We start from the raw sequence: 24,221 nt of genomic DNA on the forward strand, positions 1-24,221 counted from the left end.
GAGACATGTGGTGCAAAGTGTCCACGCTGTCATGGTGTAAGGCTGCCCCACCACAGAGGTGGATGGCAGGAGCTAGCAATATGCAGATCCTCCATCTGATGCCCTTTGTGACTGCAGTTAGCTAGGCAGGAGTTGGCTACTGTGCTGTTTGCTAGCCCAATGCCAGTGTGACACATGGGCAGAGCTGTCAGTAGCCAAGAAGCCTTACATGCCTCAAAAATGTGTGATTTCTACTTGGGAATGCCTAAAAAGCAACATTTTGTTAGTCATTGACTTATGCTTTCAGAAAGAAGAAAATAAATGTTTTTTTCTAATAAATTATTTGTTAAACAAAAATTACATAGTTTTTGAGATTAAAAGGTGTACCTCTGTGGTGGGTTTGAGAGAAAGGCCCAGCCTTCTCCCCCCCACAAGGAGAAGAAAAAGAAATAACCACAGCTAGCCAGCTGGAGGAGCAAAAGGGAAATGCAATTTTTAGGGAATGCAGGATATATACACAATTTACAGTATTTACAATATATACACAGAAATGTACAGCAAAGTAAGAAGAAAAACAATAATACAGGAGCGAAATTCCCTCCTCTGCTGAGGAAGGTTCCTCCCCTGTACCCCCTTCTCTCCTCTTTTTCCCCAAATAGGGTTAGAAAGAGAGAAAAAGAGCAATTGTTAATTAAAGCAAAGTGTTAGTAGGCCACACGCTTATCTGTCTAAGGTCAGTCTGGCAGAGAGCCCAGAAGCGGACGAGGTGGAAAGGGAGAAGGGAAGGAGCGAAACTGAAGAAACAAGAGGGATGTGGAGGTGCTGGAGCGTGTCCAGAGAAGGGCCACAAGGATGATCAGAGGGCTGGAGCACCTCTCCTGTGAGGACAGACTGAAGGAGTTGGGGCTGTTCAGTCTGGAGAAGAGAAGGCTCCGAGGTGACCTAATTGTGGCCTTCCAGTATCTGAAGGGGGCCTACAGGAAGGCTGGGGAAGGACTTCCCAGGATGTCAGGTAGTGACAGGACTAGGGGGAATGGAATGAAGCTGGAGGTGGGGAGATTCAGGCTAGATGTGAGGAGGAGGTTCTTCACCATGAGAGTGGTGAAGCCCTGGAATGGGTTGTGCAGGGAGGTGGTCGAGACCCTGTCCCTGGGGGTGTTTAAGAGCAGGCTGGCTGAGGCTCTGTTCAGCCTGATCTAGTGTGGGGTGTCCCTGCCCATGGCAGGGGGGTTGGAACTAGATGATCCTTGTGGTCCCTTCCAACCCTGAATGAAACTATGAAACTATAAGTCCCAGCAGCACCTAAGCTTAAAACTGCCCTCTTTACCAATCCACCAATGAAATTAGTTTAGAATATCTGATTGTTTTCGTTAGCATTTCCAAAACATTTGGCCATAGTGTCCCAGTACTGTCCTTTTCTTAAAGGCACAGCCTCAAGTGGTCACAACCTCCTTCCATTTTGAAGCAGTTTTGATAGGGTGTTTATCACACAGCCCTGAAGTGTCTAGAAATGTTATCACAGTATCACAGTATCGCTTAGGTTGGAAAGGACCTCAAGGATCATCGAGTCCAACCTATCAACACAGACCCCATGACTAGACCATGGCACCAAGTGCCACGTCCAATCTCCCCTTGAACGCCTCCAGGGTCGATGACTCAACCACCTCCCTGGGCAACCCGTTCCAATGACGAATGACTCGCTCGGTGAAGAACTTCCTCCTCACCTCGAGTCTAAACCTCCCCTGGCGCAGCTTGAGACTGTGTCCCCTTGTTCTGGTGCTGGTTGCCTGGGAGAAGAGACTAACCCCTTCCTGGCTACAACCACCTTTCAGGTAGTTGTAGAGGGCAATGAGGTCATGCCTGAGCCTCCTCTTCTCCAGGCTAAACAATCCCAGCTCCCTCAGCCTCTTCGCATAGGGCTTGTGTTCAAGGCCTCTCCCCAGCCTTGTTGCCCTTCTCTGGACACGTTCAAGTGTCTCAATGTCCTTCTTAAACTGAGGGGCCCAGAACTGGACACAGTACTCAAGGTGCGGCCTAACCAATGCAGAGTACAGGGGCACTATGACCTCCCTGCTCCTGCTGGCCACACTATTCCTAATGCAGGCCAGGATGCTATTGGCTATTGTTATTGCATCACTGAACTGATCTCTGGGAGAAAAACACTTACTATCTATGTTGAATACAGCTGTAAAGTTCCGTAATACCATAGAGCTGTTGTTGTCTGAGGATTTTTCTAGACCAGAGCATCTTCTAGAGTCAGAGGGAGAAATTATGAAAGAAATTGGTAATAACTCCATTTTATGAAGTGCTGGTAAATAGAAACAGCAAAGGTGTTGCACCTAAGCTGGGTCATAATTGTTTGATTTTCTTTGAAATTGGTAGAGTTCTGGTATAAATCCAGCCCTGTTGTTAGTACTAAAATGGAATATTTATAAAATATGTCTAATAAGAATGTGGCAAAGATGATGATGCCTCCTCCTAAATATTCCTTATAAAAAAATCCCAACATGTTTCAGAAGTACAGAAGTTCAGCCTCTTAAGATATGAATAATTTGGAGACAGATGAAGGTTGGACATCACCTTGAATCTTTTGAAATATATGGCTTAAATTCCAGCACTTAAAATCTTAAATACCTGTTTCATCATTTATTTGAAAACTGACTACCTCAGAGGAACAAAGAAATGGATGAGTTAGAAGACTCTTACCTGAGTTTTTTCAGTTTAAAATCTACAATAGATGATCTTTGAATAAAACAGAGAATGCAGATTAATGTCTGAAGACACTAGGCAGACCTAGTGCAATATAGGTCAACAGCTAAATGCACAACTGTGCCTAATAACGTTTTAATGCCAGATTCATCTGGATCTAGTGTACAATTCAGGTAAAGTTGTCTGTTCATATTTGGAATATTTGTGTATATAAATATTTAGTGGATTGAAGTTTCTTAAGTGTTGAATGTGCACTTAGACTGACAAAGGTAGAGAAATAATGGGGGGGGGGGGGGGGGGGAAGAAAAGAAAAAAGCAACAAAAGCCACCCAATCCCCCAATTAAAACCACAACCCAACCTGAAACCTCTGCTCCTTCTTTCCACCACAGTAACATTTCTATTGACAAAACTTCTCCCATGAAGTACATGGTATATTGTAAAGTCTCAACTAGGACTCTTCTGTAACACTGAGTTGCTTCCAGAAGTATTTCTGACATTGTCCAGTAACAGTTTTGTGATCACCTTTGCTGTCTTCTAATTCTTCAAAGTTTAAGTCACTAATGAAATAAAGCACGTGTGAGGGCATCAGTGATCCAAAATTTCCAGGTAAAATGAATGGGATTATTTTAATGAATGCTTTTATAACTTTCGTGCCTGAGAAGATAAGCAGTGTTGTCTGTTAAGTGCCTACAACTCTTTCTGAGCTTCAAGATCAATTCAAGGTGCCTGGAATTTCAATTTGATTTTACTGTCAGTCACTTCGATAGGGGAAGCACCAGGTTTGCGTGATTGAAAAGATGTAAGACTGATTCGGGACAATGTTTCCAGCTCATATTTCTAGCTAGGTCTTGTCTGAGAGACAGAACAACCTCTTCAGGAGAACGCCCTTGACTCACATAATAGAACAAGGAAACCCATCACTTGCTGCTTTTTCAGTTCATCATCTGATGAGAGATGACAGTAGCTGTACCACAGCCACTGAGAGGCTTTACTGCTTGTCTTTTTGACATATTGAGCTAACACATAGGCTGTCAGTTTTGTTTTGTAATGCTATAATTACTTACACTGAAATCCCGGGGAATTAAAAGAAGAGTGAGATGCATTTCACATTGTAAGCTAAACTTGGAGTGGTACTACATTTATGGAAGGTGGAAACAATTGAAGGTGTAGTGGAGGTCTCTACCACTGTTGCAGTAGGGTAACAGCGGAAGACAGAACACCTCAAAATGATCATTAATCGAAAATTGAAGTAATTCTCCTCTTTCCATGGTAATGCATTTTCCAAGTATCATTGTAGTTTGTCTTTCCTGTTGTCCTCCATGACTTCAAATGTGATTTAATTTCTCTGCCAGCCTGATTTGCAGACACAAAGTTCATTGTGGAAGTTTTGCCAGTGCCACAGCCTTCACACTGTGTGTATTGTCTGCTGATGTGTTCACTGCAGAAAAATGGATGTTGGTTTACCTGTTCTAGAGTTTCATTCATTCATTAAACCTCCAGGGACAGGGCCCCGACCACCTCCGTGCACAACCCATTCCGGGGCTTCGCCGCTCTCATGGGGAAGAACTTCCTCCTCACATCCGGCCTCAATCTCCCCACTGGCAGCCCGACCGGGAGCCACTGCACCACTTGCTCCTTGCCTTTCCCGGGGGGCAGGGCTTTGGGGAGATTTAGTTGTTTACTAGGGGGAATGGAATGAATCTAGAGGTGGGGAGATTCAGGCTAGATGTGAGGAGGAGGTTCTTCACCATGAGGGTGGTGAGACCCTGGAATGGGTTGACCAGGGAGGTGGTCGAGGCCCCATCCCTGGGGGTGTTTAAGAGCAGGCTGGCTGAGGCTCTGGCCAGCCTGATCTAGTGTAGGGTGTCCCTGCCCATGGCAGGGGGGTTGGAACTAGATGATCCTTGTGGTCCTTTCCAACCCTGAATGAAACTATGAAACTATTCATTGTTCAAACATTAGTAAAGTTTGACCTAGGATGCAAGCACCAAATGGGCTGAGGGTCCAGCAGATGCCTTTCCTTCTGGAGGCAGTCCTCAGGCAGCTGACCATTTTATTTATCCATCCCTGCTTTACCCACAGCTCTGCCACCTATTATTTTAACAAAACCTTTATGTTTGATTCAAAAATCTATATAGTAGTAGCATAGTATAGTATAGCATAATAGCAGCATTCTAGGACATTTAGAGATAAAGTAGATGGAAGTTCAGTGCTGCTGCAGTTAAGATACCTTCTTGGAGCTTGTTGCAAATTGAAAAATGCAAAGCAACTCTGTGATCTCTAAGCAAGACTATAAATTTTAGCTTTGTTCGGATGCCAAATACTGATGTCATCTTTCTAACCATATTAAAGTTTTTGTCTTTACAAGGATCATTATATTTATATACCTGTGTAATGGTAGGAAACATTTTTCTGCTTGAACCTCATAGATTTGGGCATCAAAATAATTTCTCCCATCCTTTGCAAATAATGTTTATGATGGCTTTTGTGAATGACAATGACGTGTTTTGTCTGTTGGTTGTAAATGAGTAAATCAAATAAAGGAAACAATGGAAAATCTTAACTATTAGATGGTAAGGGTGCACATACTGAGTAGTGGAAAATACTGCATGTGGAAGAGCTCTTTTTGGGAATAATTGTGTGTTGCTTGAAGCACATGGCTAGGAGAGTTTAACCAGTTATGAAAGAATGGTGCTGGATCTTATCACTGCAGTCATGCATATAGATCGGTGATCCCCATGCAGCACTGCAAAATGTGTGAAGGAGGTGCACTTACTAAAAATAAACCTGTTGAATGGTGTTCTTAAATTTCCATAGGGTACTGGATAAATCATACCAGTTTAGCAGTACAAACTTGTCTCCAAGTGTTTAACTTCAGTCTTACAATGATAAAATAGTTCTGATCCACCTTTGTTTGCCTGGGCATTCACCAGTGTTTAAAAAACAGACCAACCAAACAAGATCCCACCAAACAAAATAAACATCTGAACAGCACAGGGGAATGAAAATGCTGCCTTCAGATGGGGTTAGGGCTGAGGGTGGTACAGTGGATGAACAAGCACACATAGCATACGAGCTGATTCTTACAAGTAGGCACCATGTAATATTCTACAGGTTTCACTTGGCTTCAGTAAGTCTTTGCCTAACATATCTCTGAGTATCTACAACTAGGCTTTAATCATCTCCAGATCAGTTCATTGAATTTGGAGCCATTGTAGCTCTGCGCTTGCTTCATTTGCAGGAAGAACTTACGCATTCTGCTTGTGTGGGAGGCCTTATAGGGGGTACCCTTCTTGGAAGAGGCAGGAGTAGATTTTAACTGCCATGACTTAACGTTGTAAAGCCACTTAGGCAGCCCAAAATTAAAAAGAAGTATCTGTGGGGAGGGTTTAAATAAAATCTGAAAAATGTCACAAGACATTTGGCGAGAGGTGAGTATCCCAGAGCTGTCAGCTCCTCTGAAAGAGGGATAGCACAAGCTTTTCTTGCCCTCCTCTTTAGAAGAATCCTTTAATGCTATTTTATTATTTGTTTTTTAATGTGGTGGTGTACTTCAAACAGAATTTACTTCCTCAAGCTGGGGACAGGAGTTGATATGCTAGAGGGTAGAGAGGCTTTGCAGAGAGACCTCGACAGGCTGGACAGATGGGCAGAGTCCAACGGCATGAGATTGAACACATCCAAGTACCGGGTTCTGCACATTGGCCACAACAACCCCATGCAGTGCTACAGGCTGGGGTCAGAGTGGCTGGAGAGCAGCCATGCAGAGAGGGACCTGGGGGTGCTGGTTGATGGTAGGCTGAACATGAGCCTGCAGTGTGCCCAGGCAGCCAAGAGGGCCAATGGCATCCTGGCCTGCATCAGGAACAGTGTGGCCAGCAGGAGCAGGGAGGACATTCTGCCCCTGTACACTGCACTGGTTAGGCCACACCACGAGTACTGTGTCCAGTTCTGGGCCCCTCAGTTTAGGAAGGATGTTGACTTGCTGGAACGAGTCCAGAGAAGGGCAACGAAGTTAGCGAGGGGCTTGGAACACAGCCCTGTGAGGAGAGACTGAGGGAGCTGGGGCTGCTTAGCCTGGAGAGGAGGAGGCTCAGGGGTGACCTTATTGCTCTCTACAACTACCTGAAGGGGGGTTGTAAACAGGCAGAGGTTGGTCTCTTCTCCCAGGCAGCCAGCACCAGAACAAGAGGACACAGTCTCAGGCTGTGCCAGGGGAAGTTCAGGCTGGAGGTCAGGAGGAAGTTTTACACAGAGAGAGTGATTGCCCATTGGAATGGACTGCCCGGGGAGGTGGTGGAGTCGCCGTCACTGGAGGTGTTCAGGAGGAGACTTGACAGGGTGCTTGGTTGCATGGGTTAGTTGATTGGGTGGTGTTGGGTGATAGGTTGGACACGATGATCTTGAAGGTCTCTTCCAACCTGGTCTGGTCCTATTCTATTCTATTCTATTCTATTCTATTCTATTCTATTCTATTCTATTCTATTCTATTCTATTCTATTCTATTCTATTCTATTCTATTCTATTCTATTCTATTCTATTACGGTGTATTGGTGAAGAATCTGCCATTGACACCTCTGCGACTCTTCCAGACTTTTTGGGACATTGAATGAATGGGCACTTGATTCAATTTCTTGAGAGTCAAAACTTCAGTTTGACTTGGGAAAATGAAACCTTGCCCTTATTAAAAAGTCTTTAAAAGAATAAAAAGGAAATGCTTTTCTCTCTAGTAAATCCTTTGATTATCAGTTTCTGGATAGCTGTTCATATTTCCAGCCAGCTATGGCAAATGAATGATTGCTGGCATACTGAATTTCTGCTCCAGCAAGGGCTTGAGCTATTTAGGGAAACAAATGAAGGGCAGAGTTTTTTATTTAACAGTAAATTTTGTATGAATTTATTTTTCTTTTTCATGAGTGACTGGCTTTCTCAGCTCAAACTCTGTTACAGGGAGTTTTTCAGCAATATGCAATACTGGGAAGAATTTTGATTTTCCAAAACTCTGGGAATGCCAGATGAAAACATAAAGTAATATTGATCTGGTAGAGCCTTAAGTAATGCCTGATCGAAGCAGCAATGCATTTTAAAGCTAGCATTGATTGCTCTGGGACTTAAGAGTTCTGGTCTCTAGCTTTGTTATCTTTCCCAATCTGAAAGTGTCTTTGTAGAGTCAGAGAAATGATACTCAGAGCACTGATTAGACATTTATTTGAATTATCACCCTAGTTTGTGAGCATTTTTATCCTCTGAATTTATACTCAACTAGTCTTCTAGAGGTGGAAATACTCTACTGGTGGGGCAAATGGAGGTAGGAGGACATACCTGTGCTGTTAAGTAGGAAGAGACTTGTTCCAGCTGAAGCCTCAGTTAGTAAGGTCTGAGAATTGTCATGTCAGCAAAAGAGGACTATGACCTCATCTGTTCTGCCCTGAGTCCTGAGCTGGAGGTCCCCTTTCTTACTCATCTATTTTGCATCACTATCATTTCTGCTGTCAAAGTTGTTTTGACTTGCTGTATTTTAAAGCTAATGCATGTAGATATTCCCCTAATATGTCTCACTGTTTGTGGTTAGTTTGATTCTTGGAGTTAGCCCCAAATAGCCCCGAATGGTATCAGATTCCTGGACTGCATTGGCAGTTTATGGAGAAGCTGGACTGCTTTTGCTGAGCTCCAGTATCACGCATGCAAATCAAAATGATAGAGCTCTAGTTTTCAGCCATTTTCATGTGTTTTGGAAATCTCTGGAATAAATCTGGAAAAGTGATGTTGGTAGCCCAGGTAGTGGAGCAAGCTGTCAAGCTGTTTGACTTGGAACTGCTTCAAGTACTGCTCTTAGCATAGGATGAAAGAAAGATATTTTGATCACTTGGAGTAATTAGATTCCATGGCATCTCTGTCAAGTGGGCCAGCCTTTTTCTTGGCTGGATTTCAGTTTCATTTATGATGTGTCACCTGCCTAACTTAGCCTTGATTCTCAAATCTGTTGTATCTTCCTTTTAATTTCTGACTTGAACAGGTGTGCAGTGTTCACAGTGAAACTCAGTCATTCAAGGAATTGCTTTTGGGCTGTTGATGGCGTAATGTCCATTCAGTTTGTGTAGCATTTTGTTACCTTCCAATAAAAAAATTGTTGGAGAAAAATTGGAAATGTATCTCTTTTGAAACACTGTTACTGCTGTGTGGCCGCATACATCTCACAGGTTAGCCCAACAACTACCTCGCTAGTGGCAAGAGGAGTTTAACAAGAGTAAGTTTAACAAGTTTAGGATAGTTTAACAAGACTGCTTATCAAGTTGTGTCTTGACAGATATGATACAGAATATTATGTCTCTGCTTACTTAAAATCATGCTCAGAAAGTCTTAAAATAGATTCTTTGTTAAAAAGTTAGTAATTCTGTAGGTAAAGTTGTGTGCTAAATTGATATCTAGATCTGGGCAGTGACTGGCTGGTAGCAGCCCTGAGGAGAGAGACTTGGGGGTGCTGGTGGATGAGAAGCTGAGCTCTCAGTGTGCACTTGCAGCCTGGAAAGCCAATGAGATCCTGGGCTGCATCAAGAGAGGTGTGGCCAGCAGGTCAAGGGAGGTGATTCTCCCCCTCTACTCAGCTCTGGTGAGACTCCACCTGGAGTACTGCATCCATGTCTGGAGGCCCTATTACAAGAGGGATATGGAGGTGCTAGAAGGTGTCCAGAGAAGGGCCACGAGGATGAGCAGAGGGCTGGAGCACCTCTCCTATGAGGACAGACTGAAAGAGTTGGGGCTGTTCAGTCTGCAGAAGAGAAGGCTCCGAGGTGACCTAATTGTGGCATTCCAGTATAAGAAGGGAGCCTACAAGAAGGCTGGGGAGGGACTTCTCAGGATCTCAGGTAGTGATAGGACTAGGGGGAATGGAATGAAGCTGGAGGTGGGGAGATTCAGGCTGGATGTGAGGAGGAGGTTCTTCACCATGAGAGTGGTGAAGCCCTGGAATGGGTTGTCCAGGGAGGTGGTTGGGGTGCCATCCCTGGAGGTGTTTAAGCCCAGGCTAGATGAGGCTCTGTCCAGCCTGATCTAGTGTGGGGTGTCCCTGCCCCTGGCAGGGGGTTTGGAACTAGATGATCCTTGTGGTCCCTTCCAACCCTGACTGATACTATGATACTCTGTTTGTCCTGATGTAATCCTTGGAAGAGATGTCTGTTTTCATCTCATCTAGAAGTAACTGAGTAAAACTTTCATATACTCTAATTGATGTGTATACTTATTTTTCCATCAAAATATTTCATTCTAATAAAACATTGAGGTTATCAATTCTATTTCAGGCTTATAGACCCTAATGCTACTACAGAATCATAGAAGCCCAGGTTGGGAGGTTGACTTGCTGAAACGAGTCCAGATAAGGGCAATGAAGTTGCTGAGGAGTTTGGAACACAAGCCCTATGAGGAAAGACTGAGGGAGCTGGGATTGCTTAGCCTGGAGAAGAGGAGGCTCAGGGGTGACCTTATTACTCTCTACAACTACCTGAAGGGAGGTTGTAGACAGGTGGATGATGGTCTCTTCTCCCAGGCAGCCAGTACCAGAACAAGAGGACACAGTCTCATGGTTTAGGTTGGATGTTAAGAAGATGTTCTACACAGAGAGAGTGATTGCCCATTGGAATGGGCTGCCCAGGGAGGTGGTGGAGTTGCTGTCATTGGAGGTTTTCAAGAGGAGAATTGATGGGGTGCTTGGTGCCATGGGTTAGTTGTTTAGGTGGGTTGGATTGGTTGATGGGTTGGATGCAGTGATCTTGAAGGTCTCTTCCAACCTGGTTTATTCTATATTCTATTCTATATTCTACATTCTGTTCTAAATGAAATGTTTTTAAATGGGCTGCTTGGTATCTAGACATAATTTGTATTTCCAAAATGGAAACAAATGTATTCTTTGTTTTTATTAGGGCTTGAATGCTGTGGCATTGAGATTGCATCATGCTGTGCACTATGCTTATGGTAAGCCTTATTTCATCTTAAGTAAGTTACACACATTGTTGTTCCAGGAGATATTATGTTATTTTGCGGGTCTGTAATTACAAGTGATTGTAAACACATTGACCTGACTTTAGTCTTTATCTCTTGCATTGACATAGTGATGAATTTCCAGTTTTGTACAACATCCAGTGTGAAATTAGTGTTGAAAATCTGTGAAGAACCCGATAATGGCCTCAAAGTTTCAGTGCTTGTGTTGGAAATTGCAGACAGCACAAGGCAGGGATATTTTCAGCGTTTAAGAAATGCAGTGGCATCCCAGTTCATGACTGGTCCCCAGATGACAAGAAAAGGCAAACAGTAGCATAAAAGGCCCAGCTCAGGGTCCAGCAAATCCCATTTTGTCCACGCTCCATGTCTTCAGGCTCTTTATCTATGCTAAGTAGTTCTCCATGGCTGCCAGCTCTTTGGCACTTCTTAAAATGTTTTAGAAACTCATTTTGTATCGGCAAAATAAGCCCCTCTGCTCTTCCAAAGGGGCAGTGCACGTTTCTTCTGTTGCCTTCTCCTCCAAATATTAGCAAATTGCCACTTTTATTATGGCTTTGACATGAAAATTAATCAGATTAATCAGAATTAAGCCTCATATTTATCAAATGTTTTCCAACTATGTTATGTTCTTTTTTGAGCTGTTAAGTAGAAAACACCTTCTATATTTCTGAGTTTACTGAAATGTGTTTTTAAAGTAATTATTCTTTCTCTTGCCTTTATTGGAAGTAGCTTGAATCCTCATGTAGTTCCAGTAGTTCAGCTTCTCTTCTTTCTCCCCCCCCTTTTTTTTTTTCCCCCCCTCATATCTTACCTCCCTCAACTCCTGCCTAAGTTCTCCCTTACCTGCCAAGGGATGTCTCGACTACTTACTGACCTCTGCTTCTGAGAGGAGAAGTTAATAAACAGCCTTCCCTAGCTGACAGGATTAGAGATGTCAGAGGAGTGGCCAAGGCTTTAAGGGACACAGTCTTTTAATCTTCTTCCCTAGTTCACTTAAATTCAGTCAGCCACTGAAAATCTGCTTTATTAAGCTGTCAAGGTAATCAATAGACACATTCAGTTAAGCTCCTTCTTGGTATTTGTGAGAGTCCAGTCACATTCATAAATGTACTTCTGCTTCCTGAATGAAAATGTTTGATTCTACCATAGTCACTGGCTTCTTAATAAGCACACTTCCCCATGGGGACAGTTTGGCTTGCAGGGTCTCGAGCAGCTGGCAGTAAAGGTTTATGCGCATCTTTGCAGATCACGACCAAGGTGCGTAGTGTATGTAATTACTCATCACTCTGGAATACGAGATAATGCAAGAACAGAAGCTAACATCTGTCAGGTCTTTTTAATGCCAAAGTTTCTGTACTTCCAGGTTGTGTGCTTTATACGCTTTCTCCTCATCCTGACAACTTTTCCATGCAATGTGCAAGGTTGTTTCTATACTGTGCTGTACACTGTAGTGACATTTGGAGCAGTTCAACTGTTTTGCCAGTGCTTGCTGGAGGTTTGGAAAGTCTGTGAGGATCTTAGCACCGAGTCTGCCAATTAGATTAATCTGGAAGCCCAGAAAGAAGTCCAGTTAGTGGCTTTATTAATAATTTCACCTTTTTATAGTCTCAGTTTTAAAACAGTGTACCAATATTTTGTGCTCTAAGGTATGATGAGAGTGCCTTTCATTTTAGAGTCCATCTAGCAGTTAACCACTGCAGTCTTTGCAGAGGTTCATAATTTATCTTTACACAATTACTGTATAAGGCCCCAAGCTTGGCATTGCTTAGCTAAAATATTTCTTACAACAACTACAAGAAAGCATTGAGAATAAAATAGCAACTGGAGAGATCAATTAAAACTATCTGTATGCTAGTTTTTAAAAACAGAAAATCAGTTTACAGTCCCTATACTCACGAGTACTGCAGTGCAACTTTTGTATTTGTACTATATTTGTCAAGAATTCTGTCCTCTCTGAAGAGATGGATTGCTTATCCATTGTGAATCAAGGCTAAGTCATACATCTAGACTCAAAAATGCAGTTAATCTTTTATTATCTATAGTATGTCAACTGTAAATGACAATAGATGGCAATAGATGATGCAGGATTTATGTTTTCAGAATAGCTTTATCAGTTTACATGCTTCTAATGCAGTGTAAAAATACTGAGCTTTCCTTGTAAAGCCCCCCCAGTTTATTTTCAGATCCCTCTGGTACTCTAAAATGAACCTGGCATTATTCTTCACCTCCTGATGTATGGTGTATTGATTAATGTGGTTTGGAGGTTGCAATTACTTTGAATCATTTGTCAACTTTTATCTGCTGTAATGTGATTTTAATTAGAATTCTTTCCAAGAATGCAGTTTATATTCCTGAATATAGCAGGAATTAAACACTGCAGAGTGCAGGGAATGGTTCCTTTATTTACTAATACCACCCTTACTGTAATCCTGCCTTGTATCCCAAAAATGCTTCTTGTGGCAAGAAGGATTGTTAATTGACCTTTTAAAAACTACTACGTGTAAATACAAGTCATTTAACTTCTGCAGAGATGGGCCTTTGATTGCAGGTGCTCCTAATTAGATTAATTTACAAAGTAGATCAAGCCACTGAAGGCAGCACGGGAAAACTGACTGAGAGCTTATCAAATTAGCCAAGTAGAGCAATTAATCAGACCTTAACTGTTAGGTTTCTTTTTAAAATCATCATCCTGAAGAGTGCACAGTGCTGCTCAGCTTCTATTACAGAAGGCATTTAATGTGAAGCTGCATTTCATGATACACTTTCCTGGTTGTCTCCTTGTGATGTGCATGTCTTGGAGAGCGTCAGCAGTGGTTAGCAAGCAGTTCCACAAACATTGCATTGATGCTCCCAGTGCACAGAGCAGTGTCCTGCTATGCAATGAGCTATAAATGTGAAAAAAAAACAGTACAGCATTCTCTGGGAAAGTGGCCAAAAAGGCCAATGGCATCCTGGCCTGCATCAAGAATAGTGTGGCCATCAGGAGCAGGGAAGTCATTGTGCCCCTATACTCTGTGCTGGTTAGGCCACACCTTGAGTACTGTGTCCAGTTCTGGGCTCCTCAGTTTAAGAAGGACATCGAGACACTTGAACGTGTCCAGAGAAGGGCAACAAGGCTGGGGAGAGGCCTTGAGCACAGCCCTGTGAGGAGAGGCTGAGGGAGCTGGGATTGTTTAGCCTGGAGAAGAGGAGGCTCAGGGGAGACCTTATTGCCCTCTACAACTACCTGAAAGGTGGTTGTAGCCAGGAAGGGGTTGGTCTCTTTTCTCAAGCAACCAGCACCAGAACAAGAGGACACAGTCTCAAGCTGCACCAGGGGAAGTTTAGGCTCGAGGCAAGGAGAAAGTTCTTCACAGAGAGAGTCGTTCGCCATTGGAATGTGCTGCCCAGGGAGGTGCTGGAGTCACCATCCCTGGAGGGGTTCAAGAAGAGATTTGACATGGTACTTGGTGCCATGGTTTAGTCACGAGGTCCTTGGTGACAGGTTGGACTTGATGATCTTTGCGGTCTCTTCTAACCTTGGTGATTCTGTGATTCTGTGTCTGGCATCTGCCCAAAATCTATGTGTCCAGATAATGTAGTCCTGCCTAATGGTGTGTTTTCTCACTTCTCTGATATCCAGTAGCTCTGAATGGCAAAAATTTTCATCCAAGATGGTACTGTAGTAAGTATGGTATTGGTATGAGCCAGAAAAAAGCGGTAATTTTTGTTTTTCATTACTCAGAAGTTTTTCCACACTGAATTCTAACGGGGGACTGATGTAACTTCTACATAATTTTTTACTTTTACTTTACTGGACTGGAAGTAGTATCTTTTGACTGTGCTGTCCTCTCTGCTGCAGACATTGTGCAGGGTGGACATGATATTTTATCTAACACTAAATTGTCAGTGAATGTGTTCAATGGGCAGCCCTTCAAAAACTTTTTGTTGCAATGTGATAACAATTAGCCATTGAAGTGTCCTTGAGATGATATTTGTAACAAGTTCTTTTTATGTATTTCAATTTGAGGAGTATTATGTCTATTGATACAAATTTCCTTCTTTCTTAATCCATTTGTAAATGATCTTGTATTGTTAGATGGAATTTTCTGCCTTTCACTGCAGAAAAGAAGGTTCCATAAGGTTGTACAAAGTGTATTTTTCCCTTGTGTCACTTCACAATAAACTGTGCCGGGAGTTGTCAGGTTTGGCCCTGACAAATTGGACCATGGCCCTGTAACATTGACAGTGAATATGCAGAAGTCATCTCTCTGCAGACACAACCTTCACGGGTACCTTTTCCTGCTCTTCAAAAGGTGAGATTGTTTCCTTTTTCCACATTCATAATGAATCCTGAAGCGTGTCAGAGGACAAGGAAGGATGAGAGTTAACAATTTTTACTTCAAAGCTGGAAAAAAGTTAACTCCAGTCTGGAAATCTGTTTTTTACTTCGAAAATTTAGACAAGTTTTGTGATGCACTCACTGATCTTGACAGCGATTTTCATTCTTCTTTCTCCTATGTAGCAGCTTTCTCCCCAAGAACCAAGAGCTAATTACAAAGGTTGTGAGGTTGTTTTGTTTTGTTTTTAAAATGTAAATTCTCTGCCCTTGTGTACTCAGTGAAATACTCTAAAATACGCTGGTCTGCTTTGAGTGTATCCTAGCACAGTGCCAGAGGGCTGTGCATTACACCTAGATGAAGTATTTTCTTGGCTGTTCATATCCTAAACACAGGGAGTGAATAGGTTTAATACAGGAGCACAGCTTAGAGATTCAGATACGAGAATTATGAATGCTTCCTTCAGCATCACCATCACGGAGAATGTGATTTTCTTTAGGACATTTCTAAATAATGAACTGCCTCTTGTGTAGAGCTTAAATACATATTTCATGTAAATTCGGAACTGATGACTGCTCCTTGTGCCATCAGCTCAATTCTGTTATTATAATTAACTTGTGAAATATGTCTCTTCCTTTAAAAAATACAGTGTGAACATCCTCGTACATTAACCTGTGGTATTTACATTTGAGAGTTTTATCTATCACAATTTCTAATGCTATCCTCTCCCCTGCTGTTAGATTGGTTTCTCCTCTTTATTCTTCCTTAGCCTTTTTATCTTAAACATCCAGAAATTAAACTCTCTTCACCAAGGTTATTGGCTTGGGTCAAGCTTTTGAAATCCCTTTTTAAAAATGGGAGCGTTATTTTCTTGCCATTAGCACTGAATACTTGCAACCCCCCAAAATACCCTGTGTTTAAGACTTCTTTTCAAAACCATAGAATCCCTGAACACCTGAAGATAAAGAGGAGGTATTTGGCAATTGTTTTGATGTTGTTGTAGGTCGATGGTCATGTTTGCCTTCGGAAGATAAAGAATAGCTCTAAAAAGATGATGCCTAAGCTGTGTAAGCTGCATTTGATTTTATAACTCTGGAAAGGTAGTCTTTCATTTATCTGATGAATTCCTGTCACTTGACTTGGTTTTTGAATCACTGAAAATAAGCTACAGCTTCAGTTTTAACCGATCTGGAAAACTGCTAAAAGAAGCCTGTAAATAGGAGTAATTAACATCCCCCACTTCCACACCCCCCTCTGATTCTTTTTTGTGCTGCTTAAATACAGAATTGTGAGGAGGTCTAAAAGCGCTGTGAGAATATTTTAGCCAGCATGTATGTACTTTCAGGATGCTTGGATCTGGTCAGTTATCTGGACACTGCTTTTCCTGGGAAAGGCTGGAGGGCTGTGCTAAGCACGGCGTGAATTACTTTGGAAGTAACATAGTCCAAGAACATCTTCATGTTTTCCTTTGGGCTTCTGCAACAAGTGTAAGATACCTGGATGTGTAAGATGTGTAGGGTATCTGGATATGTGAATCAGTAAAGGGGAAGGAAAGATGGATGACTTGTAAAGCTAAACAATACCTCTGAATAAGCTAAACAGTACCTCTGAGTAGCTTGTACCTGTACAAAACCCTCAAGTATGCAACTTGAGGATATTTTATTTTGTATAGGCTTGAATTAGTTCATTCTTTTATCACCCCGTCACACATAAGCTGAAGGTGTCTACTGTATTTCACTGGAGAAATGCAGCATTTGTAGCAAAAAGAGTGTGTCTTTTGGTGTTTGTGTCAAGGTCTAGAGCCATTAATTAGATGTGATCTTGGTTCATATACCATAAACATTAGAGCTGATTAATTGGAAGGACTGGTTCTGGATTCACAATCTCGAGGGTTTTCAGTTTATTGCACCACTGTCTGAAAAATAAGTGGTATTTCTAAAGCATGAGGATGCAGCAGCTTTCATGTATGTGTAAGACTGTACACATCAGAAATCCAGGCAGGACTTTTGAAGTACCTGGCAGAAGACATCACTGGAAAATTAAGATGCAAAATCAAAAATACCTGTCTGATAATGTATTAATGATCATTTTAGTACTGGTGGCATCAGTGTCTACTGAAAGCTAGGCCAAGACCGTACCAACTCTGAGTTGTGCTGCACTAGCAGCAGATCCGAGTCAGAATTAGCTGCCAGCAGGCTTTTGGTAGTGGAGGTAAGAAGTGCAGGTGTTGGGTAAAGCTGTGTTGGGTTTATGCAAGCTCAGCTGCACTGACTCCTACAACTTGCAGGTGGGAGTGTGGTGCTGTCAGCTCTTCCCTGGGTATGGTTAAGACTCCTCCCTGCTTCTGTGCCTCCAGTGAAAATATCACTGTCATGTAGGTATTGTAGGCTCTCTCTTAGCTGGGAACTGACCTGTGTACATGAGACTTACTTGGAGAACAGAACAGGTAGTGTTTTCCCTCGTGGTGAACTGCTGTGAAACTAGTAGATTCCTCAAAGCCTTTCCCCATGGACATTCTCGAGTAGCTCACTGGCTGCTCTCACTGCAGATTTCTCTTTAAGGCAGGACGAGCCTGGTCCTGGATTATGAAACTACTGCTTGCATTTTTAGGTTTAGCTGTTTCATTTGTTTTTTTCCTAATTCCATAATAAAAATTTAAAATATAGTATAGTATCATAGTATAGTATCATTCAGGGTTGGAAGGGACCACAAGGATCAGCTAGTTCCAAACCCCCTGCCACAGGCAGGGACACCCCACACTAGATCAGGCTGGCCAGAGCCTCATCCAGCCTGGTCTTAAACACCCCCAGGGATGAGGCCTCGACCACCTCCCTGGACAACCCATTCCAGGGTTTCACCACTCTCATGGTGAAGAACCTCCTCCTCACATCTAGCCTGAATATCCCAGAGCCAGAGGAGTAGGGGGAGAACTCTTGTGCCACAATAATTGTATTTATGATATTCTTTCCATTTCATTGACTTTCTGTTCATATTCCACTGATAGCAATGTTTTTTTTTCCATTAAATGGTAAAGACATGCCAATTTAATGATTATTAGGAGTTATAATCCCTCTCAGTCTCATTTCCTATAGGTCATATACCATCTGCATTTTTTGTTTAATACTTTAAGTTTGGGGTGACTATTTATGATGCCATGGTTAAGTATCCCTCAAACTTCTTATGCAGCAGCTGAAGTGTCACATAGAGGATCTATTTTGTCTGGGATTCTTAATCAAGGTCATTGTTATTTTTGGTTTGGTGGTTGGGCATTTTTCTCCCCCACAAAGTATATTATTTTCCTTTCAGAGCCTTGATGTCACAGATGAAAAGCTGTTATTGAGTAAAAGAAAGCAGAATAAAATCCCTTTTTCAATGATCTGAGGTTTATGGCATGAATACCTCTAGTTTTTAGATTATTTTTTTTTTAACCTTACTGTTTTCTATCAAGCACAAATATTTTTACATTTGCTTAAAGACTGCATCAATATTTCCAGCAAAATACTTCTTTTCCTCAAATTTCCTTTTTAATAAAATACAGTCTCTTTGAACTCCACAGACCTCACCATCTGTTACTCAGTTTTCACTCCATAAAATTTTGCTGACATCTGTTTAATCAAAAATATTTTTATAGTCATGGAGAAATTTAGTTCAAACTTGGTATTATGCTATTCATATACGCCAAATAGAAAATAGGAAAATAATGAACAGGAACTTATGGGAGAGGAAAACATTCAAATCAAGTCTGTTAATGCTTAGGGCACTGGAATCTGGAAGCGATAGTCCTGTCTCACAGGCTGTGGAGCTCTGTTTCCACGGCTTACTGCTATGCAGCACCTTCCTGGGACGACACAGGCAACTTACCCCACCTTTGCCAAAGCTGGCCGTTCCCCCGGGGATGGAGGATTGGAGCAGCTGCTAGGCTTGGATTTGAAAAGCCAAGACTATGTTTACTCAGCTTTAACAGTCTGTCTTCATTCCTTACCCTGTTGTCCCCACCTCTGTGTTTTATTCCTTTATCTGGGTGAGGTAACTTACCCCCATCAGCTTTTTTCACTGTTGAAACTTTGCTCTCCAGCACGATCAGGACACCTGTAAGGCATTAATGAAGTAATAAAAGGAAGGGAGACAGATGCTCTTATTTGATTCATCTCCTTCTGGTTTTCCATGCCCTCCAGGGTGACATGCTCACTGCTTTCATTGCTTTTCTGTTGAATGCACGTCATCTTGAAGTTTGTTGTTGCTAGAACAGTCACTATAATAGATGGAGAGGTAATTATTAGTAAGACTTTATTTTTAGTCTCCTTTTTTAAAGGAAATGAGGCATATGCAATTTCTGTCTGTCAATCTCTTTGGTTATTCATCAAGCCTTGTGCTGGTATTGTGGTCTGACAGACCTTTCCTTTCTCCCATATGGCATAAACAAATGTGAATGATTCTGAAGGAATGATTTATAATATTTGATAATCAAATAGGGTTGATGGTTGTTTTCATTGTGACTCTAGGTTGTCATAAATGTTTATTAATTAAATTAGTTTGTTAAGGCGGGGTATGTTGCATTACATTGATTTTGGAGAAGCATGAAACTGTTGTGGCACTTCCCTTGTTTTTTCCTCTGTGTTGCTGTTGGGGTTGGTGTACAGGTGAACTTTCTCTTCCAGAGTGATTTGGCTGTTTGCTGCAGATTTATCTTGTTTTGCCTGCAAAGGGAATGGATATTTACAGCTGAGTAAGAAATTCAGAATTTTGCTTTTGAACTGAATCTTCAGCACAAGATGCTGATTAACTTGAATGTAATGAAGAAGAGCTCTTGAAATTTTCATACAAATCCCATTATCTGCACAATAATGATGTATATATTATTAAAGTGAGATTGTTATATTTTAAAATAACATTTTGTTCTCTTTTTTTCCTGAAGGAGGAAGTTAAGCTGCTTTGGTGGTGTGGTGGGGTATTTTTTTTAAACAATTAGGTAGACAATTTAAATGAATCAATTTAAATGAAACATGAGTATCATTTGGTAATGCTTAGAACCCTTCCCTAGTTCTTTATCCTCAAAGTCACTATTTATCTACCTCTAAGTTTCCTTTGCTCGGATTTATTAAGGTATGTTTGAAATAAAAATGTCTGGAAGGGTTCTTTCATAGTTTCATAGTTTCATTCAGGGTTGGAAGGGACCACAAGGATCATCTAGTTCCAACCCCCCTGCCATGGGCAGGGACACCCCACACTAGATCAGGCTGCCCAGAGCCTCATCCAGCCTGGTCTTAAACACCTCCAGGGACGGGGCCTCGACCACCTCCCTGGACAACACATTCCAGGGTTTCACCACTCTCATGGTGAAGAACCTCCTCCTCACATCTAGCCTGAATCTCCCCACCTCCAGCTTCATTCCATTCCCCCTAGTCCTATCACTCCCTGAGAAGTCCTTCCCCAGCCTTCCTGTAGGCCCCCTTTGGTTTGCTCTAAATCTTCAGTTTGTTTGGAAGGAATACTTTTCATCTGGTTTTTCAAAATCCTTGAGAGCAAAGTGAATGAAAAACTGAAATGACAATGTTTATTTCTTTGGGGTTTTCTAATGACAGATTACATGAAGGGAGTTTATTTTGTGGACATTTTGCAGATTGTTTATGATAATGTTCATGCTGTGTAAGTTTCAACTAAAATTATAACCAGGAAAGTTTTTTGGCTAGATGTTGAAAACTGAACTCGCTATTTGTTTTGTGGCAGACAAAATGAGATTGCCATCATATCTCTTATGATGAGGTCAGTAAACTAAAGCAAAGCAGCATGTCTTTTAGCATAAACAGTGTGTGCTGCTCTTTCAAAAGATGTGAACTGAAAAAATGGCAATTGATTTCTTTTACTTGCATTGGCATGAAGGTTTGCTGCAACTGAGAATGCTAACGCTGCAATGAAATGATGCTTTTTAACCTCCATGGGTCAGAATGAGTATCTGAGTGTTATATCACCTGTCAATCCCATCCAGACAGTGTTATATGTCAGAGAGAAAAATGCCAGAGCATAATTCTTCCTTACTTGACTCTATCTTTTGCTGACATTTAGAACAACAACACACACATACACACAAAAGGCAAACTGCAGCACAACAGGAAACGCATAAACTCAGACTTCCCTTTGATGAAGACCCAAAAGCGATGAGACGCTTCTCAGAGTCTTACTCTTCCCAGCATTGGCAGTTGGGAGGATCCCAAAATGTTTCTCCAATGGCAGAATGGCTTGGTGCAGGAGTCAATTTCCCAAGGGATATCAGATCCCTGCTTGGCAGATTGCTGCTGCTGCTGCCAGAGCCACAGAGGGAGAGCTCAGCATGCTGCATTGCAGGTGGAGGTGCACTCAGGAGGAATGTTCATCTACTCCTGTTCTCTTCTGACTCTGAGTTCACCTTAATTCTTTCCTTATTTTGCTCTACTCTTGTTCTGGTTCTACTCTGATTATATTTTGTGTTCTCCCCTGATTTTAATTCTTCTGTTAAAGATCACAAGAGATCTTGGAGATAGATGGAGCAGGATATAACTATATGCCTGATGCAGTAGAAAATGGAATAAGAATCCTGAGGAAAAAGCAGGAGGTTTGTGAGGGGGGATTGGGATTTGTTTGGTTGCTTTTTTGTTTTTCAATTTGACAGCAGAAGAAGCTGTCTTAAAGAAACCTTTAGAGAGTCAAATACTGCAGCAATCCAGACCTAGAAGAAGCCAAAGGAGGACAGTGAGCCCCCATGGGTTACCCAGAATGAGCCCCCAGAGTTAACCATACCTTTTCTCATTAGTGATATGCAGTGGATTGAGGAGTCTGTTCAGCGTTCCATGTTGAAATTCTTAAAGACTGTTTGAAGAGAAGACTCCTAGTGTAGAAGATCTTTTGATGTGGCTTGAGATAGTAATTCATGGGGCATTACGAAGCCCTGGAGATGACATGTTTTCAAAATCAAGCCATTGCCAGCTGAGAAGAATAAGCAAATATGGGCAAACCAGAATGTATCAATAATGAACACTGATTTATTTTAGACTCATTTTAGGGAGATGATAAACAAGCAGAAAGAAGACCACAATCCAGCAGCCTTGACTATGAAAGAATGCAGCCTATCAGAATAAAAGGTTGAGCTACATCATGAGTTAAAACCTAATTAGAAATCAACTGGGGGAATTAAATGGCCTATTAGTAATGCTGCAGAAGTGCTTAGAAGATGCCCTAGGGATCAGAACTTTCGTGATGATTTGTTAGTGAATTGCTGAAGTAAAGAAAAAAAAATGTAAGTTTCATTAGAAGTATCTTTGTGGCATTACAGAATTTTCCCTGAAACTGTACATTTTCAAGCTTTTAGTTTTCAGATATTCCAAGGAGAGACTCTAATAATTGTTTTCCTAATTTAACTCATTATTCCTGCTTTTAATCTTGGCCAATTTGTAAATATTCCCTCTGCATTTTGTATTCATGTAGCCTGCATGTTTATGAATGTGTATTTTCCCTTACCTTTTCTTGTTTAACAGCCTGCTTCTAGACTTAGTGAGTTTGAGTGGAAAAAAAAGTGCAATCTCCTGCTTCACCTGGTGATCCAGTCAGTGAAGGAGTATAGTCAGTATACTGATTGCTGTAAGAGAAGTAGTTTACTGTGTGGTACTGCTCCTTACAATGTTTTGTTTGTTTCTTATTACTTTGCCGTGGCATAAAGAATCTCACTCTGATCTTTGGTAGTAATTTGGCTCAAATTTTATTGGGCAGAGGGAAATGCTGTTTCACTGATAGAGAGTTTTGCACCTTGCTGAAATAGTGGAACTTTTGTCCATTTGCTGCACAGCTGTTTCTTTAATACATCCCTTCTCAGAAGTGGGATGTTGTGGCCTTCTGTGGATTATTTGAACTGGTTTCTTTGAGGAAACCAATGGTAATACACTGTCAGAAGTGGTAGCTGACAGAGACATGCTGTCACCCTCCCCCAAAGTTTAAAAACAAAGAAGGTATCTTGGTTTCCAGACTCCATGAATTTGTCATATCCTGGAAGTAAATGTCTTCAACTAGGAAAAGGAGCTCTGCATGTGGTTGGTTCCTGATCTGTCTCCCTATTTCCAGAATGAGCTCCTTCACAAGAGCCTTTCCAAAAGTTCCCAAGCTTTTAGCCCTTGTAGCCATGTCACATTTTGTTTGACAGGTTTTTTGAGTTAAACTTACATTTACTACTTAATTCTTTTTGTTCCAATTGTTTTCCTGATTTCCTGCACCCTCCCAGAGCTCTAATATAGTCTCTTTGTTAGCAAGTGAGGAAAAAACCCTGTATTAAACAAAAAAATAACCACTTTACTCTTGTGACCCCCTCACACAGTTCAGCTGTGAGCACAGGTGGCTGAGGCATTCGCAGTGAAGTTTACACTCACCTGCAGCTGATGGCTCTGCATTTTTCTCTCCTGTTTGTTTATTGTTAGAGGTACATGCTCAGGTGTTAGTGGGAAGAACTACATAGGGTGGCTGAACCATATGTTAGCGCAGTCTCCTTGTGAAAGCACTCAAGCACAAGTTTCTCTTGTGAGAGACTGTAACTTTTCAATATGAAAGTAATTTGAGAATAAAATGGCTTTTCTGCATGAAGAAAATGTCTCAGGAGTAGCATTTAGTAAAGACTTCGAGCAAACTTCACCTATAAATGACACATTTGCTCTATAGCGCATTTACTTTGTTGGTCTGATGGTGTGAAGAGCCACATGAAAAAAACAGGTAATAAAAATATGGAGAAAGGATAAAGATGATAAAGAGAAAAAAATTAAGGAACTCTTTATTTTTTTGGGGGGGGTGTGTGTCTATTTGTAAATTACAGATGTGTGCAGAATGCTCTTCATTTTTTTGGTTGCATTACCCATCCCAACTTTGACCACAAGTTTTTCTCAGATTTAGCACAAATCAGTTAATAGTTTTAAATATGGAAAAGATTTTCAGATAAGTTATTTTTTAATTAACAAAAAAATGAATTTCCAATTTTGATATTTCATGGCTGGTTTTAAAACTTTGTGTTAAAAGGGAAGTTAAAAATATATGCAAAAATGCTAAGTGTCCTTTCCTTTATGAAATTAATAGAAGGTAAAGTTAATGGAAGGTATTCACTTTACACTTAGGTGTGGCAGAAAATGGGAACAGTTTTATTTTTTTTTCTATAAGTAGTAACTTCATGGGATTAGAATGTCATGTTTCTTGATAATACATAAGTGCTT

At 41.4% G+C, this 24,221-nt stretch overlaps 1 protein-coding gene across 9 annotated transcripts in view; it reads left to right on the top strand.

The window, feature by feature from the left end:
* ATP2B2 (ATPase plasma membrane Ca2+ transporting 2) overlaps positions 1–24,221 on the top strand; it is a 455,339-nt gene that overhangs the window by 107,766 nt on the left and 323,352 nt on the right. For all 9 annotated transcript variants that reach the window (XM_068158051.1, XM_068158052.1, XM_068158054.1 and 6 more), the window contains exon 2: positions 10,606–10,657. The gene's annotated coding sequence lies outside the window, so the exon portion shown is untranslated. The remainder of the gene's footprint in view (positions 1–10,605; positions 10,658–24,221) is intronic.

This window comes from Melanerpes formicivorus, unplaced genomic scaffold (genome assembly GCF_026170545.1).
Source record: "Melanerpes formicivorus ecotype bairdi unplaced genomic scaffold, bMelFor1.0.p_v2 SCAF_38, whole genome shotgun sequence".
NCBI lineage: Eukaryota > Metazoa > Chordata > Aves > Piciformes > Picidae > Melanerpes > Melanerpes formicivorus.